General features: G+C 36.1%; 1 protein-coding gene and 1 long non-coding RNA gene across 19 annotated transcripts in view; one reads left to right on the top strand and one right to left on the bottom strand.

Moving 5' to 3' along the window:
* Positions 1–20,899, top strand: part of ERC2 (ELKS/RAB6-interacting/CAST family member 2) — a 421,439-nt gene that overhangs the window by 25,311 nt on the left and 375,229 nt on the right. The gene's annotated exons all lie outside the window — the stretch shown is intronic.
* LOC135307963 (uncharacterized) lies at positions 15,559–17,272 on the bottom strand. The gene is made up of 3 exons (XR_010368547.1): positions 17,184–17,272; positions 16,049–16,136; positions 15,559–15,645 (listed from the first exon to the last, which is right to left on the bottom strand). It is a non-coding gene; the product is annotated as an uncharacterized LOC135307963 (long non-coding RNA).

The following is a 20,899-nucleotide window of genomic DNA, read 5'->3' as shown; positions in this document are numbered from 1 at the left end:
GATCAAAGTATGCACTTGGTTGGAAAGGACCTTTCATTGTTTGTTAATACCAGTTGTGGTCAGAGGAGGATTTTTTGGGATATAAATATTTTTCAGCCCATCTTACTGTGTAAATGTCTGAAACAGCAGGGATTTTGAAGTTCATTGTGGCTATTAATGAAGTACATGGTTATACAATTCAAAGCTAGGAATCTGAGGGATGGAAATGTGCTTGTGATTTACTATGCTACCTGAGGTATATTTTCATATTAATAATATTAAAAAATAAATAGTATTTTTACTAAATTAATTTCTTCAAGAAAAAATACTTCCAACATCAAATTTTTAATATAGTATTTACAACAAATGAAAGCTTCTTAAGGTGTTTTAGGATGATTCTGTAAAGCCAGTAGGTTCATCACACCCATTCACCTTGTTTTCTGTTTTTCACTGTACTGTTGTTTTCTGCTTTCTTCAGCTTTTAAAAAAATATTTGTCTTGAGCTGCATGCATACTTGTTGATTTTAACTTTATTTTGCATGTTTCTACTGTTTGCTTCATTTAAACTCATGTACATTGGTGGCAATTTAGGTAAGTGCAAAATATTCTTCTTTATTAAATGTGACAAAGTGCTTAAGCATTTAACCACATGGAATAGATCAAATGGTCATTATCAGAATAGCGAAATAGAATGAAATCAGTGGATTTTATATTATATTCAAAACAATAATGTCTGTGAAATGGGAAGGGGCTGAAGCAGCAGGACTCTTCTGCTGAGGAGGGATGGTGTGTAATGGGTGATGAGCAGTGAGCTCGTTAAGCTGTTAATAACACACAAGGGTGTGTGTTGCCTTCTGTTGTTACTGGTGAGGAGCAAAGGCTCCTGACTCTGGTGAGGAGTAGAATTTGACAGGGAGGGGGCCGAGATACTGCCAATGAAATTTTGATGGAGTAATAACCTGAAAGTGCCTGAGGGTGAATGAGGGAATTTAGTTACTTTGAACCTTTTGAGACCCTCTGTCTCAAAAAGCTTGGTAAGTATTGAGCTAGCAAAATGAATAATTGGAATGTGACTCTGTAACCTGAAGCTTTTTGGTGCTATTCTGTTTAGGTAGTAGTATTCATGTATACATTAAAAAGTAGAAACTAATAGTTTAAGCTGTATGAAAACTGTATCACATGTTAGTGGTAAATTGGAAAGGATAGTAATAATAAGTTACATCCTTTTTGCCATTTTTGAGGTATAAAGAGATCTGTAAGTAGTTTTTGGTTTTGTTTTGTTGTCCCCAGTATTTCAAAAAAGATGAGGGCCATGAATTGTAGTCCTTAGAATGCACTGTGTGTAGCTGTCAACTGGAAGAGTACTATTTTATTTAGAACAAAAGGTACTTTATTCATCATGTTGGAAACTAAATATCATTGAATGTTGCAAAATACTTACTAAATTCAGGATATAGGTCATTCTCAGTTATCCAGTGTCAAAGTGCTAGCATGAAATTTCATTTGCATCTTGAAGTCCTAGAATTGAGTGTCAGATAAGGAGTATCAGTGAGTGTTTTTCATAAAAAAGAATAGACGAGGCCAGTAACATTTTACAAAGCTGGATTGACTCTGTAGCAGACAGATCATTGAAATGAGAGGTGTTTGGAACTGGGTCGGGCTCTGTGACTTGAAACTGTGAACTCACCAGTTTTGAACATAGTCACTTCCTTTAGTAGTATTTGATAGTTCACCCCAAAACACTATGAAAGCTGCTGCTGTTTGTTGTGGATTTTTTGCCCTGTAATGGTGGTGATCATCTTAAAACTGAAGTATCACATGAGGAGTTTTCTGAAAGCCTATAGGTTTATTATTTATTTTTGATGATGATATTTCAGCTGAATTTAGTAATTTCATCCTGTTTGTTAGACTTCCCTTGCAACATCAGATGGATACTGCGTTCTCTGTTCCACAGCCTGATGCATTTTGTTCTGTTGTTCAGCTGTGATGGTTGTGTTGCTGTGTGGGTAAAACCCTTTAACAGAAGCCAGGATTCTGTCAGGGTCTCAGAAAAGATCACTTCAGAAAAAATGTAGACCTAGCAGAATATTAGTTGGGATAAAACTACCTTTAACTTACCCTTTATGCTTGTAGCCCTGCTTGAAGGTGTTCCTTCAGCACCTACTGCTAAGCCCCACCTGCTGCTTTTTACCCCTTCCTGTCTTAAATTAGGGAAGTCCGGCTTCAATTCCATCCTGGAAGGTACTTTATGCTGTCAGAATGACTTAAGGAAATTAGAAGAGAGCTAATTGTATTTAAGCCATTTGGAATTTTGTTAGACTTGGGGAGTGTTGGATACATCACATTAATCATAAATGGGTTCATAATGCAGGAATTTGTTCAGAAAGCAAGTTTTACAGAACATAAATGAAGTCTCCTGGAGATGTTAATTAAGCCTTTAATCTCATAAATAATACAGTTTCTCACAGGTATAATAAATAATACATCAAACGTTATCCTTGGTGAATTTCTTTTCCACTGATTGTCATGGAGCCAGTAGTTCATGGAGTATTTTCTAAAAATATATTTTTCTCTGTTAGCTTCTCTAAAATTGCTTCTTTCCTTGAGGTCTTAGACTTAATCTAAAGAAAATACTGGAAATAATTTTCCAGAATGTTCCATCATCCAAAGTGGAAGAGAGGAAAGGAAGGAAGTACTGAAAAAAGATTAATTTCTTTCTCATTTATTTTTTTTGGTCTTTACTAATAAAATTCATGTTTTCCTTCCTTTTGGTCCTTTCATCTTGTATTTTATGACAGTTGTCCCCAAATCATATAATAGGAAATTGATAATGCCACATTGAATTAGCCTGCAGTACAGAACTCCTCCTCTGGGCTGTTTCTGAGAAACACAACCCTTTTGGCTGTGCTGCAAAGCATTATATTTATTTTATATATGTGTATAATTTAAAGATAAACTTGCATGACGCTTGCTAACCTTCCTCTTTTCTCTTATATTCCTGAATTCATAAGATGTATTTCAGATTGTCAGGGTAAGGGCAAGGTTGTGATGGTGACTTAACCTGTTGGTCATTGATTCAGTTTTCTTCTGAGTTTTGGCATGTCTGGGAGTTGTGCTTGGCTAATGTCATGCAGGGTCACATTTGGGCTGTTTGTCATTTGCTCAGTTGAAGGTGTCTGGCATTCCTGACTATGGAACTGTGTATTCCATGGTGCTAGCGAGTCACTTGTGAAACCTGTCAGCAGCAAGGTAATATTTGCTACTTGAGTTTATTGCTGGAATATCTGTCAGCTGAGTTGGTGAAGAAACTAGAATTCAGGAACCCTTGGCATATTTTATAAAGGATAACTTAGGTTCAAGTTGGATTGCTTGTGGCAGGAGCAAATAAGTCTTTTGAATCTACTAATTTTAGAATATTTGGCCTGTGGGATGGGGAAAATATTTACTTTCTGAATTTCCTTAATCATCTGCCACAGGATAGTTGTTGCTATTACTCTTGGTGTTAGAAGATGACAAAAAAGCTAACAAAACACATGTTAAAAGAAAGCAGTTGATTTCATGTAAGTACTATTTTTACCCTGAAGGAAAAGGAATAAATGATGGGTTTGCCAAAAGGAAAATCCTGAGGAAAATCAATGTGAATATTTCAGTGTTAAAGATGCAGAGAATGCTAAGGTCTTGTAAGGTCTGTGTTCCAGTCTCATCTATAATTGAATGAGAGGATGGGGTCTCATCCCAGCTGTAGAAGAAAAGCCAAGGTCAGCAGAACCTACAGGAAAAGCATAAGCACACGTTGGGGTGCAGCTTCAGAGGAGTAGCAAACCCTAAAACAAGGCTAGCTTTTTGAACTCACTCAAGTTTCCATTTAATTGACTACAGCATTAATTGTATACACTACAAGTCTCACTGCAAAAGCCTGCATTTAAATTGAGAGAATCACAGAAAGAGGCAGGGATCTGTGCTTTGAAAAGTAATCTCCCTGTATTTTGATTTAAACTGTGTAAAAGGACATACAGCTTTTGCAATTTGTAGGTAGAAAGGCTGAAGGAATAGTCCTGTTAGTGTGAACTTTTGCTTGTGTGTGAGATTAACTTCCAAGTACCTGGTTACTGGTACAGCACAATAATGGTCTTAACTAATTCAGTGAAGAAATGCCTGAATATTGTGGTATACTATTCCTTTGGATACTCTGGAAGGTGGAGATGAACTAGTGGCTTATATTTAACTCATGATAAACCAAAACATAAATAAAATGTGTCAATCCAAACTAGAAGAATCATTGTTTGCAATCAACCTGTCTGTAATAACATTTGTCTGTTCTATTCATGTGTATATTAAGAAATTTTACATAAGTTGTGATAATCAGACTGTTTTGTATTCAATGGTCACTAAATTTCTTACCTGAGTGACAGAAACTAAGCTGTATCTTGAGGGAAATCAAAATTCCCAATTACCCTTTATTTGTAAGCCAAAATTCTCTCCACATCATTGTGAAAATGTACTTTCTTGTCAGCACATGTCTCTGGACTATGGAGTATGTGGTACCTGTTAAAAATTTACTGAGCTTTATAGTAAGTTTGATGTGAACATGAATACATTTAGGTACATACTATATTGTGTTATCTGTTTTAATATGTATTGTGAAACATCCAAAATAAACCCACAACATTTAATATTTCTGATAACTAACACTGTAATGAAAATTACCACTGGAATGATGCTACAATACTCTGGAAATCTCATGTTTTTCCTAAAAAACTTGTTCTCAGAAGCACATTGGGCTGTATGGTGGTGTAAGTTTTGCTAGCAAGAGTGATTTGGCATGTTTTTTCATCATTGGTTAACAACCACTGCTTCCTATGTCACCCTCTGGTAGATAAAATTTTAGTTTTATATTATTGTTATTTTAGTATATTTATTTTTCTATTTATAACATAACTTGTACATTCTCAGTTTGTTTGAAATAAGGGAATGAACGAAATGCATAATTGGATATGAATGACCTGGTACGTTCCTTACACTTGAGGGATATTTTTGTCTTCAGATTCCCTCGTGCAGTAAAGGAAGGGAGGAGAGGGCTAAGGAGTAGAAAACATAGAAATTGCTGAAGAAAGCAAAACCAGGCATTCTTCGTCCTGTTCAGGCAACTCATCCCCTGAAGAGGGAGAACTGTCAGGCTGAGAATTTGAGCAATTAGATGAGGACACTGGTGATAGACTTTTCCACCTGAGTGCACTGCACTGTCCTGGCTGCAGGACTGCAGAATTAACAAGCAGTGCCAGTCAGGCAAACTCCTGGAAAGGAAAAATATTTGTAAGTAACATTTTAGTGAAGAGATTATAGTTACATCTATATGTGTCTTTCAGAAAGATAAAACGTGAATTGAAGCCACCAGTGATCCTGTGTTAAATAGGGCGAGGCCATTATCCTGTTCTGGTCTTGTATAAAGTATTGCCTCACAGTGTAGAGAAGTGGTGCCTTGATGGCTAAATATAGAATTAAGTGTTGGAGGAAAGTTTGTGCAAATTTACAGGAAAACAAAATTATCTTTAGGAAGATGTTTTTCCTAGTTGTTTCATCTAGAGGATCTCCTTTTTTTGTGTCACAGTGGTCTCAGAAGGAAATGGTAACTTAATCCATTTGGGAGCTGTATTTGGAAACCAAATTTTGTTCCCAAGTTTTTCTAGGTATTCATTTCCCAACTGTGTCCAGTTGAATTGTTTCCAAATATGTGAGATAGAATCTACTCTTTGATATTCCAAAAGCTTAATTTGATGATAACTTGAAGATGAAATGTATTAAAAAATTAGTGGCATTAACTAATTGAAATATTAACACACCTATTTTATGGCAAATTTTGTTACACAGTGTTGCATTATTAATATTTCAGGTATTTTAACAATCTTAATAAAAAATCACCCAAAAAAGTGGAGTAGTTTGGATATAGGAAGACACCTTTGCCTCACACTAAATTGGTCCCAACTTGTACAATTATTTTGTGCAGGTGCCTTTCCCCCTACATTTCTCCCCACCATTTGCGGAATCACTTTATTTCTGTGCTAACCAGCAATTGCTGACGTTCTTCTGCTGTTTTTCCTAAGTCAATGTCACATTTGGGGTACCTCAGGTGTTTCACACTTGGATTGCTGCTTCATGACAGTGTTGGATGCTGATGATATTGTGAGTGCAGTGAACAACACAATTTGCCATTGAGTTACTCTCTCTTTGGCAGGTCAGTGTGGTTTTGCTCTGTGTGTTTGGTTTTTGCCCTGGACACTTTATTTTCAAATATCCATAAATATATTTTTTAAATTCTATCTTTATATAATCTGAAGGGTTGTATTTTTTTCTTCAGTGTCTTAAGATCAATCTTTTCCTACTACTGTGGAAATATATATATCTTTTTTTTTCCCCTAATCCTGGCTTAATAGTGTCTACAACAAACTTCACCCTTCAAGACCTGCTTTTGTCATACATTTTTTGGTAGAATTAAGTAATCTGTTTTTAATAATAATCTTAACATTTGAGGAATTCTAAAATGTGCAAAACCAAACAGTTTTTACTGCAAAAACTATAGTATGAATGTGAATTTTCTTTCATTTTATTGATTACCTCATTTTTGCCAGATGGTAGAAAATTCAAGAAAACACATGATGAGGCTTGCTGCTGTTTTTGTTTTTAATTCAGCTTGCAAAAGGCTACTGGCAGGATTATGTGTGATTAAGAAGAGTGAGTCAATTTGTATAACCTCCTTATTTATACCATTTACATATCTTGCACATTCAGTGTTATCTCCCTCTCCTCTGTTATGCTGTTCAGCTTTGACTATGCATTTTCTTTGACTCCTAAATTTAAAGTCTGCTGTGTCTTAAGGTAGTAATTCTCTAGGACAGTGTGGCTACTCGCCTCCTTTTCCCAAATTCAAAAGTAACTTTTTGCTCTTCATCAGTGCTTTGCATTGTGTGATTATTAAAAGCAGTGCAGGCATCACCCTGTGAGAGGCATCACCCTCTGTGTGAGAGGATAAAAAGCTTAGATGTGAGGAGGCAGGAGGAAAGGCAATGTTCCCTGCTCCCCAGTGCTTGTTCTTCTCTTTTCCCATGTTGCCCAGGAGTGAGGCCATGGAGGGAAGTGCTGCAGGACCAGCAGCTGAACTGCAACTCGCTGTCAGTTGGGAGCATGGATGTGGACACAAGGGAAGGGTTTGTAGATGTTGCTAAACCTTTATAATGACCACTATAAAATGGGTTAATCCTGCTCTCTTCACAGTTCAGGGAAGAGGAACATTCTGATAGTCTGAAACAAGTTTTTCTGAGTGAATTTACTTTCTCTAATAAATGAACAAGGGAAAATAGATAATAGTTCAAGCTGTTGAACTTGCCACTTAGTGTGAATTTCCAGATGTACACAGATGATTCAAGTACTCAATCAGACTTCAGTTTTTTGGATGAAACAACTTAAATTGCAGATCATAAGCTGCAGATGAAGGAAAAATTTTGGTGCAAATTCTGGAAAGAATAAGCCACTCTTAAAACCAATAAAAAAACAAGACCTCACCAACAGTCCAGAAGAGAACTGCTACATAAAATAACCATGGCTTGAAATGTTCCTGTCTTTAAAGCACTAAGAAGTGCAGTTGTGAAAAGACTCCAAACAGAATGATCAGATGAAATTTGGTATTACAAAATTATTCTGAAACCTAATTCTTTAGCTTGGAAGCAAAAAAAAAAAACAAAAAAAAAACCACCCAAACAAAACAGATAAAGAAGTAGTTTTTTTTTCAGATTGAGAAGTGATTCTGTCTTTAAAGGTGAGCTGCATTTCCTACAGCTATTATAGGAGAATAGGGAAGGTGGATATTCTCATGTCACCTGCAGAGGCAAGCAATGAACTTCAGATCAATACTTTTGCAACTGTTGGATATCTAAAACCAGTGCAGACCAATATACAATTAAAGAGAACTTAATAGTTTAGAATGGTTAACTTAACTAATAGGTTGTTTCATAAAGTCACTTGCTTTTGCTTTTCTGTTAAATGTTAGAAGTTGATTGGTTTTGGACCAATGTGTCACAACTCCTGCTACTCTGTAGGTGAAACATGAATAAACTATAAGTTCAGGTTGTTTCAGAGAGGAAATTTCCTATAATATCAAAAAGAAATGAAGCATTATTTCAGAAGATATTTTTTGCATTTCAAGAAATTATGTTGAAATATCTTCTAGGAACACATATAAAACAGCTGAAAGAAGAAAGGCAGGAATTCAGGACAACCCAGCAGTTGCTTTGACAATTTGCATTGTAATGCTCAGCAAAGGTAGTAGCACTTTTCATAGTTTGCCAGGGTAGGGAATTACACACACTTCTGCACTTCACCATTTCATTTATCAGGCTGTCAGATAAATGCTATAAAAGACTAAATATACATGTGACTGTTTGCTGCTCTATTTTTTAATTCTGCCTGTGCATAGCTACACTGTTGAACTTTACATTTTAAATTGATAATTCTTATATATGAAGTAACTTCCTGAACTGTCTCTGTTGTTGAGATGAAACAGCTTTTTCTTTCTATTTTCTGCTGTTTTTCTTGTGGATTATTTTGCTTCAGCAGTTTGCTCTTTTAATCTAACTATCTAGTATCTAAGTAATGAAATAAGCGAGTCCAAACACAATCTCATGAATTTGGTAGAGCTATTCTATTTTAGTTCACAATTTCCTTTAAGCTGGGCAAAACCTGAATGACACAGCAAACCAAGAGGCCTTAGCAATGTTTCCTGTTGAAAGTGGAGTACAGTTCTTTGTACAGAAACTTTAAAATAATTTAGCTGTGCTCTACTCAGTATTTAAGGAACAAATGCTTTAGAAGTGTCTATACTTGAGAAGTAAATTGTGGAAGGTTTCATTTCAGAAACAAAAACCCCTGCACAGCAGCTAAAGGAGTTCATGCTTTGTCCTGTCTGGGCATCTGGAAATACTCACTGGATAAATACATTCTTTTGTTGGATTTAGCCTCTTGGATCTAGTGTAAAACTTGATGTACAGAAACCCTATTGGCAAAGGTTTCATAGCATCTAAGCATATGAATTTAATTCCTGCATTGCTTTTGAGTATGGGTCTCTGCCATCAAATAACTTAATTTGCCTTCGTCAATCGTGAAGAACTATTTTTATCCTTTAGGGACTGAGGCTTTAATTTCTCTGGTGTGAAATACCATACAGCTTTCCATCAGCTCAGGCTGGTTCTCACTTTTTTTAGTTGCATGGTTTCTTGCTGTGCTGCAAGGGGTTTCATGGTTAAATCTTGCCAAAACTGAACCCAAATCTGACCTTTAAGACCACTATAAGTTTTTCTAAATAAATATTCTCATTAATCTTTTGCTAATATTATCCTGTGTTGAAATTTATCTCTTTATAGTAATTGATTACTAAAATACAAACTGGGAGGTTTCATAGCAGTAGGACATCAGAACAGTGATTATGCCTAAAGGGATACAGGAAATACTTTCTTTCTGGTGTATAAGATTCCTTACTGTGAATTTAATTTGCTTTTTATTTTTTTTTTCCACTTGTAATTGATGATCTGGAATCTGCAGAGTGATATTCTAGTGTTGAGACTAAATCTTTTCTCTGTTATGCTCTTGGTATGCCTTGACTAACTTTTCAGGTATGCCTGAGCATAAGTAGCTTTTCCCTTGATAATGTAATTATTATGAATTAAAAAAATGCACAAATGTCTGGAATAGTTGCTGGCACCTAGCATATTGTGTCCAACATGGGGATGCCTTTTCACTGCCCTTGCTGCATCTCTGATTTTTGATGGTGAGCACCTGTTTTGTAAGCTGAAATGTGAATATGTTTAAGAATGAGTGACATTATTTGCAATGAAGTGGACCAATGCAATAAGATATTTCTTCTGACACTTGTCAGAGTACTATAGAAGTATGAAAGCACTTTACAGAAGTCCATTTATTGAAATTCAGTTTTACATTGACTCTTAGATATCTGTAGTGTTCTTTGCTTCCATTAGCTGGTTGGCAGCCTTTGGCAATTCCAGCATCCTTCTTTGTTAGACTAAAAATATCTTGACATACAAAAGTACTTTCAAGACTGACTGCTTCCCCTGTATTGGGAAACTAGCAATCTCAGGGGCTTGGGTGTTTTTTTTGTTTTTGTTTGATTTCCCCCACCTTGTGTGGCATATCTTTTATTTCATAAACTGTTATGAGATGGAAGAGCTTCTTTTATTGAGACTTCGAAGATTTTCAAATTTTGTGCAAGAATACACAGTAGTATTTTTCAAAGTTGCATTTTTTTTCCAACAACTTTGAATTAATAAACTAAAGAAAAATCTTAAGACTTAAAAATTAAATACTTAGTATTTTCTGGCTGTTAATGTAACAGAAAAGGATTAGAAACTTTGCACACCTTCCTAACTATGCACACAGGAATAGAACTTTACACTCAATAAGAATAAACAATGAATTTAGAACAACAGGAGAAACAGAAATTGTCTATATTAATATACTCTGCACCCATCAATAACATAACTGGAAAATGTAGAACTCTTTTTGAAGCACAACCAAAATGTTTTTATAAAAAAACTCACCAACCACTTGTAGGGAGAACAAAAGAGGAATTTCTTGGCTGGCTTCATGGAAGAGGCTGAAATAGTAAAGTATTTAAACAAGTTTTTGAGGTTGGTTTTCTTTTTGGTGTGTGGGGTATTTTGGTTTGCCTTTTTTTGTTTTTATGGGTTTTTTTTTGGTTTTTTTTTTGTTACTATTTTGTCAGTGGAGCAATGGGATAATAAGGCATTAGAAGGGAGGAAGTGTCAGAACTGCACCTGTGGGGTTTGGTGTGAACTCAGAAACATCTTCTTTCTGTATTAGGTGTTGTCTTTAGTGCCACATGTACAGGGTGTTTTTTTCCTGTGTTATCAGGCTTTACCATAACAATAGTCAGCTGAAATTGTTAAAAGTGTGCTGTATGGATTCCTTCAGGTGGATTAGGTAGGAACCACTGCAGTTTGTGGGTGAAATTCTGGTTACAAGTGAGGGTGGCACCACATCTCAGAACTAGAGCAGGGATAGCCCGTGGAGGTGGGAGGGGTAAGGAAAGAAATTTGATCCTAAGTGCCCAGTTTGTTCCTACAGAGAGATGCCAAGAAAGAATTGTTATCTTGATTAATGCCAACCTCAGGTGTACTGGAGACACGGGCAAACTCTAGGCTTACCTTAGGGGAGTATTAATTAGCACCAGCACACCTACTGTTCTGTCTTGAGAACTTAATTGCTTTAGCCCAGATGAGAACAGTGATTCATAAAGCAGAATTTAATGACTGTATTAGAAAAATGGTTGTGAATAAGACCATAAATTAATCCCTAGAGTAATTCCTTCTATAACGTGAAATAGGGAATGTTTCTGCAAATTTAGTTTTATATCTCACATACTAATTAACTTTCTTTATACAAAATATTATTTCGGTTTGATTTATTTTTTAACATGTACAAAACTGACTTCTTCCAACTTATTAGAGTAATACTAGAACGTACATTTGAACATTTCATTAGGTGGAGAAAGAAGTGTGTATTTGATGGGTCAGATCCCTTGGTCTCAACTAGTTTCTCTCGGGTGAGGTCATGTCTGCCACTAAGAAATTTTATCATGTGAACACTTGTCACCTCCCAGCTGCCAGCTCTGCTGTGCTCTGAGCACCTGGGTGCTTGGCTGGTGCCTCTGGTGGCTGAGACGCTGTGGTGGAGGGTGAGGGCCCAGAGCTGGCAGCTGCTGCCAGCCCTGAGCCCTGGAGCGGGTCCAGGCTGGCACAGCAGCAGCTCAGTGTCAGCTCAGGGCTCGTGTCACCTCTGGAGGTGGCTTCACTGGGAGGGCTGGATTTTGTCTGCTTCGTTTTGACATCCTCTGGGTATTGTGGAGCCATGGCAAAAAGAAGGCAGTAGCTTACCAAGAAAATTGGCAGGATATGACCCATCCAGAATAAAAACAGTATTAACTGATTATTTTAAGGTTGCCTTAATTTAAAAATGTTCATAACATGATTGCAGAAATGTTTACTTTGAAAAATTTAATTGAGAAATGAAAGCGTTTCATTAGGTACGCTGTGCTATGTTTCAGCTTCATGGCTATAATTGAATTTACTCTGCTCTGAGACTGTTTATATCCTCCTTACTGTGCACTGAAGTTGGTGGCATAAATACATATATGGTTAAGGGGTAACGTGTCTGTCAGCACTGAATGAATACGTGGTGAGAGATGAGGGCTATGGAATAAAAATATTGGTGGAATAAGGAATACATGGTAATAAAAGTGAGGATGAATTGAAGAATTGTAAATATATTTTTTCATAGTTTGTCTTCGGTAAATGCTGCTACTTGTACTTTAATAAAGAAAAAACCCAAATCTAATAGCAGATGGGAGGGTAACTTCTGAGTACATCTGGAACAGGAACACGGTCTTGACACATGAAGGAAGCAGGGATGTATGAGGACCTGTTTTTTTCTTCCTTGAATTGGAGTGAATGTTACCCAAACAATGCCACTTTTGAGATAAGCCATGTATTTTCATATATCTTTTCTTGAGATAGAGAAAATGTTCTTTTTAAAGTTAGTTTGTGCAAGCTTGTACTTAATGCTTTGAAGGAAGGTTGTGAAAAATGCCTGGGGAAATTGGGAGCAGATCTCGCTAAATTTAGCTATTGAATTCATGCTGTGAAATTCTTTTAAGGTCTTGCAAAATCTCATTCTAAAGTAAAACACAAGTTTTGAAAAAGTGATGCAATACACACTCTATAGCTTTACACTGCTGTATCTTCAGGAGTGTGAAGTAACCAGGAGGAAGAAAGTTGGTAATTGATTGTATTTTGTATATTAGTAATGCCCTGTTTACTTGCTATTAAAATACTGAGAAAGTATGACCTAGCTCTCTTTTTATGAGTGAAAAATAAAACTTTCTGAAATACTATCTGTAAACAACCAATTTTGAGTTTTCCTTTTTATAACTTTCTTTAAATATTCTACTGTGCCCTTTCTACTGGAATCCTGAATCATCCTGTAGAAACAATTTTATAGGACTTTGTATTTTCTGATTAGATATTTATAAACACATATATCTTTATGTATAAAGGACTTTCCATACAGCTGGGAAGCATATTGATATTGTTATGTTGGTGTGTGGGAATATAATAATATTTCAGTTTGGTATAGTGCTAATGGCATAAATCTGGAAAGCTTTTTTTGTCAACAGTCCAATTCATAAAAGAATCTACTGAAAGCCATATGTTCTATTGAAATATGAAATATGATAGATGATCTGATGTCAGTGTTATCAGTTGGATCAATGAATCTCTAAAAATCCTTTTCCTCCAGTAAATGATGCTGTATTTGCTCAACATGTGCCTGAAACACCTTTCTTCATTAGAATAATTTGCTTTTTTTTTACTATACCCATGCTAGCTTTTTATTAAGATGCAGTTATTTTGGCGGCTATGCACAAAGAACAGGGAAGAACAACAGTAAGAGGCCCTCAGGTTAGAGCTGGAATAATTTATTAATTTATGGTATTTACAGCATACTGTAAAGTGTGTAATAAGAGGAAACTATTCAGACTCTTTAATGGTGAAGTGGCTGGAGAGTTAAAAGTTCCTTTAGCTTCTACTTCACTGTTTATGACCTAATTCATAGATTCATCTTTCCCTGTGACAAAATTGAAATGGAACCTTTTCAAATTCTGGTGCCAGTTTTCAGTGTGCCAAATCCAACTACCTCCAATTCTTTGCTTTCCAGCAAAACTACCATCTGCTTCCCGAAGAAATGGGGAGGCTTGAAGTCCTGCAATTAAAGTTGGCATTTCAGCAATAGTGCTGTATTATTTTTATTGCATGTTTGTTTATTTAACAAAGTGGCATTCAGGTTTGCCAATCAGTGTCCCATTGTGAAGTGTGACTTAAAGCCTGTAGGAATAGACAGCTGCTAAGAAGTATTTAGATTTTCTTGGACAGACTGGAGGTAAATTTTTGGCAAATCAAGATTTTTTTGGTTATATTTATTGCGGCATTTTTGATGCAATGCCAGCACCATCAACTTCCAATATCAGAGTCACAAAAGATTGCTACTTTTGGTTTCTCTCTATATTTTGCCCATATCTTCTCTTTTGAGACACAGGCTATTCTGTATGTATGCAGGTGTAAAAAATTCTCTCCATGATGTTGTACTCCAGGTTACCTTGACTATTTGCATGTTCACTGCTCCCATCTGACCTCCCCTGTTGTGCTTTCATTGCTCTTTCTAGGTCGAGATTTTCTACAGATTACACATTCTTTGCTGCCAGGGTTATTATTTCTTAGGGAGCTTCAAGCTAACAGATCACCCTACAGATAATAGCTGTTTTCATCCTCTGTTGTCCCCCTTGTGCCTTTTGCTGGCTCATGCCATGTTCCTGGTTTCAGCTCCTCACCATTCTTTTCTCAGTGCTCTCTCCCAGCTCTTGTCCTGCTTTTTGCCTCACAGATGTTTTCACATGGCTGTTGTGCCTGAGGTTGCCTATTCACTTGGAGAATATGTCTTTGTACAGATTTGTGTGAGTATTAGGGTTTGCTTAAATGAGTTTTAACTATTGTTTGTGCTGGTACCATCTCCTTTCCATTGCCACCACTTCCTCTGTGAATTACAGTGTAGGAGTGTTTGCAAAACCAAACTTCTGGAAGTGAAGGAATGTAAAGTGTTTGGTAATGACTCCTGGTTTCTCATGTCTTAGTTTTGGTTCTGCTATCTTTACATTCCACTGTGCATTTGTAGGAGGAGGGAAGTAGGGAGGAATATCATGTCCCTGGAGTGACAGTGGAGGTGGGCTGTGTTTCATATGCAGCTTAAAAATAATTATTATGAGCCAACAGAAGTGTGTGTAACTGAATGTTGAGAGAAACAGCACGACGCAGAAAGACAAAATATGAAACAGATGTACCATATGTTCCTGTGCACTTGTTTTCTATAATAAAACCATGAGGCATGCAAGAATGAGTGTATACTAAAAAAAAGTAAATTTGATTTCTTTTTTCAAGGCTTGGGGAAAGCCCCAAATATATATTTGATTCATTCAGAGGAACTACCTTTAGCATAGTGTTTACTGTATTGTAATCACTGACCATGGGGTTTTTTTCCCCTTTTTTCTGTGTGGTTTTTTTTTTGGGAATTGGAAAGCCCTGAAATGGCCTCAAATGCCCTCAAAAGCTGGTATAAATAGTATTTTTGTAAGAGGGAGCAGACTTTGAGGTGCAGAATTTAGCAAATGTACATGTATCCTGCACTCATACTTTCCCTAGGTTTTCTTGGGGATATAATGGAGTTTAGAAGGCCTGTATGGCTTTTATGCACTGGAAAGTGCATAGATGTGCTACGACTTCCCTGTTGTTTGTGGCAGCCTCCAATTATTTTACCATAGCTAAGGATAGAAAATGGTTGTGAATGTTACTTTTAAGGTTTACATGTAGGAATTACTTGAATTACAGAGTATATTTATTGGTAAAGTATTTTGTCACCTCCTACCTGGAATTAAAAAAAAAGAAATTAGTAGTTTAGTATTTATTGCCAGTTGATCCACTGGTGAGAAACGAATGCAGTATGGATTTCTGTGGAAATTTCTGAGGTCTCTGAGTTTGTCTGAAAATAAGAATATTTGTGAAATCTTCAGGACATTTTCTACCTATAAAAGCAAGGAAATGTCCACAGCTTTCCCTCTACAGCCCCAAAGATCCTAGAAAGCTTCACAGAAAAGAGAATTTAGTCTTGAGTTATTCTATAGAGTTTAGCCCTTTGTGTATTAGACATTGCAAATATATTGAATTAGCAGATTAGAAACGTGTTAAATAATGTCATCAGCATAATGACTTTTCTTGTTCTGTCTTAATTTTATGATCTGTGTCACAGTAATTTGTGAAGCACCCACATTACTTTTATGCATGAGTAAAATAACTTGTTCAATACATGCCTCCCAGTTTCATATATGCAAGATACTGCACTTCAGTAATTTTTACTGAAATAGTATTAAAAGAGCTGCATTTACTGTTCATATTGTAGCTGCAGGTGAATATCCCAATGTGCAGTGATCTTGAAATTCATGCAATGTTTTGCTCGATGAAGAGAACTTCCCTCTGAAATTAAATAGAAATAATGTGAAACATGTGCAAAGTACCTGTAAAAAAGAGCTAGTAGGATTGGTTCCACTGTAACTCTAGGAATTTCCTATATAACTAAGTTAAATTCTGTGAAATCTTGTGTTTGAATAAGGGCACAAAACCTTATTCACATGGGCAAAACTTGATACCCATCGATGGTCCATGTTCTTTGTGGTGTTTTCAATGCAGTTTTTCTGTATAAGTTGATTCTATGCTAAAAGGAATAATTCACCTTTAGATTTTTGAACATAAGGAATTTGCATTATACAATTATTGTAGGTGTTCTGTAGTACCTTTAGGTCAGAGATAATTTTATACAAAGCAAGTAAAAAGGAGCTCATCTCTTTTGTTAAGAGCGTTTACCAAAGTGTGGAGTTAAAGGCTCTGCATTGAATAGACTAAAATGCCATTTTTTGGTATGTATGTTTTAATGGGTAAAAATGAGGCTATTAGAGAACCCCTTAGGAGTTATCCCCTTAGGAGTAGCAAGAGGTCCTTAATTTGTTATCTAAGGAGGTCTGAATTTTGATGTACTTAAAAGATTTCCATTATATGTATTTTTTTAAACATGCACACTTTCCACTGTGTAGCTTCTGTGCTGACTGACACAATAAAATAGAAAATTGAAAAATCCCAAGCTTTATAATAATGGTTTAGTTTCTTATATTGCATCTGGACCAGTTTTTGAGAACAGCTGAGACTTCTGCTTTGATTCTTGATTTATTTTTTGGGCTTTGTGCTTTTTGATCTGTATTGGGAGACCAAATACTTTTGTAGCCAGGAATAAAACTTTGTGATGGCTTCTCTTGCTAGTTCCTATTATCACCTAACAATGAGCTGGACCTACGCATTCCCAGTTCATCTAAGATTACTGGTATTTCAGTTGTTCCAGTTATTTAAACTGTTAATTGCTAGGTTAGCAACTGAGACCCATCATCTAGGAAGGTTTTGGGGGTTTTTACTTTTCTTTTCTTTTTTTATTTTTTTTTTATTTGTAAGACATTCACTAAATCCTTCAATTACCATCTTTTCTGTAAAATACAGCACTCAGCTTGTGTTTGAACTGCAGTCATACTCTACCTCTCCCTGGAAGTTTAAAAGATGAATTACCTGTGGTAGACCTGCTTTGTATTCCAAACCCCTCCCTTAATAACAGCAGGGTGCTCACATCATAAATAATGACATCATCAATGACCAGTGACATCATCCAGGCAAATACATCAGTCTGTGTTCCAGACATTCTTTCATCCTGCTGCTCTCAACCACGGAATCCGTCTCCAAATTGAGGGAAGAAGTGCCAGAAGGACACCTCCATCTGGAGGCATGCCCACAGTGAACCTAAATTAATTGTTGGCAAACCTAGAGCAGACACTCTTGTTCCCAGGCAGGTTGTGGTAACTCACTGCACAAAAGCTGTTCAAACACTGATGATTGTTGATCTCTCAAATATCTATCAAATACAGGCATAATATCAAAACTGCCACATAGATTCATTACAGGATATTTTAGGAGACAATGCATTTGTGTTTAGTAAAGGCAACAGTTTATTAGGGACAACACAAGTGTTGAGGTTTACCATCTGATCAGGACTAGTCTCACCTTTTTAGACAAAACTTCTTTTAAGTGGGTGCCATTTACTTTGGAAAGCACTCAAAATCCAAAGCACCATAAAGTACTAGAAATCCATGAAGTACTGGAAATGGTTCCATTTTTGCATATAGGTTTGTATTAAGAAAGTAAAATAGAGTTCAGAGGGATGAAGACTGTCAAGAAGGTTGTAAAGTTTAAAATCAAAAGTCTAAAAGTGCTTCCTTTTCCCATAACTTAAGTAAGCACATTTACTTTCTTTTGTATGTCATGAAAATTTTGATGTTACTGCTTCCCAGACTAAGAGCCAGGAAAACCATCAATATGCTGAGAAGTCTAATTAGCTGAAGCTATTGCAAATACTTGCATTATTTCTGCTGAAATGAAATTTGAATTCTGGCTGGTGGAAGTATGCTACATTTGGGTATTATTTATAACTGTCTACAGTGCATAGATTTATTTATTGAATGGTTTTATCAGATGCTTGCATTGAATCAGGCTGCAGGACAAAAATGTATCTGTACATCAGTAATAACAGCCTGCTGGTATTTTGTCTCATACAATTGAATTTAATACAATGAAAACTGTGCATACTTTCTTTTGTTGGCAGGTATGTAGTTATCAATCTTTTGCTGTTGGGATAACTTCCAGCACAGTTTCATTTTGAAGAGAAGATTTAGTATAGAAGAGTATACAAATGAAGTTGCACAATAAGGCTGAGTAGAGATGCTCAATTATTAGGATTTATTCTGAAACTCTCAGTTAGACTTAGCATATTTAGCTAAAGAGAGGTCTTACACCAGGTCCTTGGGGCCGTCAGGTTACCCAAGTAAGAAATTATTGAACTCTTTGCTCAGAACTTGCAAAGACTCTAGCATTTTCATTCTAGATATTATTAGGGAAAGAGGTGATAAAAGATTATACAGAACAAAATAATGTAAGTCTATTTGATTACAAAGGCAATTAAATGTTTAATTTCCTTTGTTTTCTGAAGTGCCTGGAGCCATTTTCTCTTCTATTTAGAGATAGTTAAAAATAAATGATCCAGCTGGCTGAAAGCTTTTCACTTGGCAGGTAAACAGTATTACTCTCCAAGGAGGTCAGGATATTTTGCATTTCATCATTCCTGGAATTTGTTATTTATGGTCCAGCTTGATTAAGCCTCCTGTGGCACTGGAAGAAAAGGAAGCACACCTCTTAAAACAAGAAAATTGCTACTGACTAATTGAAATTTAGGACAATACAAATGTAATTTATATTTACTCCCTTTCTAATACTATTTTTACTTAACAATATAGAGAATCACAGAACACTTACTTAGAAATATACATTGATTATTTTATTATTTAATTGGCAATTTTCTTGCTTGTGGTTTAAGCCCAGCTGCCACCTGAGCCCCACACACCCACTCCCCTGGGAGAGTATTAGAAGGGTGAAAGTGAGATACAAATAAAAAAGGAGAAATACCTAAAGAAGTAAAGCAGTTTAAACTCAGATAGCAAAGTATTGCAAGCTAGATGAGTCCCTCCAAATGCTTTTACTTGAAGGTTATTTTTCCTTCTCTTTGAAACTGAAGAGAACCAGCAGAGGCCTACAGTGATTACAGCATCTCCTGTTACCCTTTCCAGGGGAATTTTTTGACCAGTGGATTATGTGGGTATCCCCCTCCATTTCTGTCTGAGAAATACCTGAGGAGCAGCAAGTTCTCCCCATGCAAGCACAAGGAATCAGCACAGATTACTGTGTGACATGTTGGCAGCTTCTGTGATCTGGTGAACTGAGAGATGAAAAGGAGTAGGGCTAATCCCAATACATGTTTACATCTTACTGCAACTAACAAGCTTTTTATATGTAAATGTGCATACATGTAAAACATGTGGGGTTTGGAATGGACAGCCTTTATTTTTTAAAGTAATAAATTTAAAAAAGTGCTTGAGATAATTTAGATTTTGGTTTGTCGATAAATATTTATGATGAACGGAGGAAAATGGGATGGTTATTCACATTACCATATTCAGATACTTGATTCTTATTGAATATGGATAACACTCAGGATTTCTACAGGCTCTGTGTATCAAAGGAAAAAAAAATCCTCTAATCCTCTCTAAAAAGTGTAATATGTTTTACTAAGGTTTTTGGCAGTAGAAATGGCAGAGTGCTATTTTAAGGTACACTTTTCAATAAAAGCTTTTTTGCTCCAAGTTTCAGAGTACAAGTGGCCTAGACTTCTTTCTCTTAATAGATAAAATTCAATATCTAGGACTGAACTTGTGTTTCCAATACAACTGAGAATATTAAAGAGAGGGTCAAAGTAACAAATGAGTCATGGAGCTGATCAAGGTTGTTCCAGTAAAAGACAGCTGGGAGAGGTAAAAAATCCCCAGTGAGTACCTTTGACATGGCTTGAATAGACTGAATGTGCTGGGTTTTTTGTTAGAAGTGATAGCAAGTGGTTCATTATTCAACTGAATTTTGAATTAGGAGTAAAGTTTTATTAAATAAAAAGTATGAAATAGGCCTTTGAGCTAAGGCTGGCTGCTTCACTGTTGCAAACATCAGTGAGGTCACTATGTCCTGTTTGTGAGCACAATTGCAGTTTTAGTGTTGTAGTCTTTCTTTTCATCTTTGGGTTTTCTTTTTTAATAAGGTAAGTGATAATACAGAGGAATCGAAGCAGGAAGAGAAGGGGAAAAAGTTGTAGAATTCATATCCTGTGTTGTCTGAGATAATGGTTTAAGACTTGACAAAAGGTGACGGTTCCATTGACCACCTGTTTGCTTCTCTCATCATGCAACACCTCTGTATGAGATACAAAAAATGATCATAGGAATAAAAAAACCCTGTAATGCAGTTTTTACTGCTACCATTCTGGCAAGTGTTCTTGTTAGGGATAAAAGGTAGTGTAATGCCTTTGAAGTTCCATTTTATTCTCATTTCTAGGATTTCTAATCTCTTTTGTGAGCTCCATGATCACACTTTTTTGATGTCTAGTTCTCTTCTCCTCAGTGTCTTTGAACACAGTTTGGCTGTTATGCTTTTAGTACCTCTGCCTCATTGGTGACAGTTCCACACCACTGAGTGTGGCATCATTCCTTGGAGAAAAGGCCTTAATTATTTTTCTTCTTGTGTAGAAATAATTTTTAATAAATGTG

This window comes from Passer domesticus, chromosome 9, assembly GCF_036417665.1.
Source record: "Passer domesticus isolate bPasDom1 chromosome 9, bPasDom1.hap1, whole genome shotgun sequence".
NCBI lineage: Eukaryota > Metazoa > Chordata > Aves > Passeriformes > Passeridae > Passer > Passer domesticus.
Note: the sequence above shows the minus strand (reverse complement) of the source record. Positions and strands in the feature narration are given on the sequence as shown.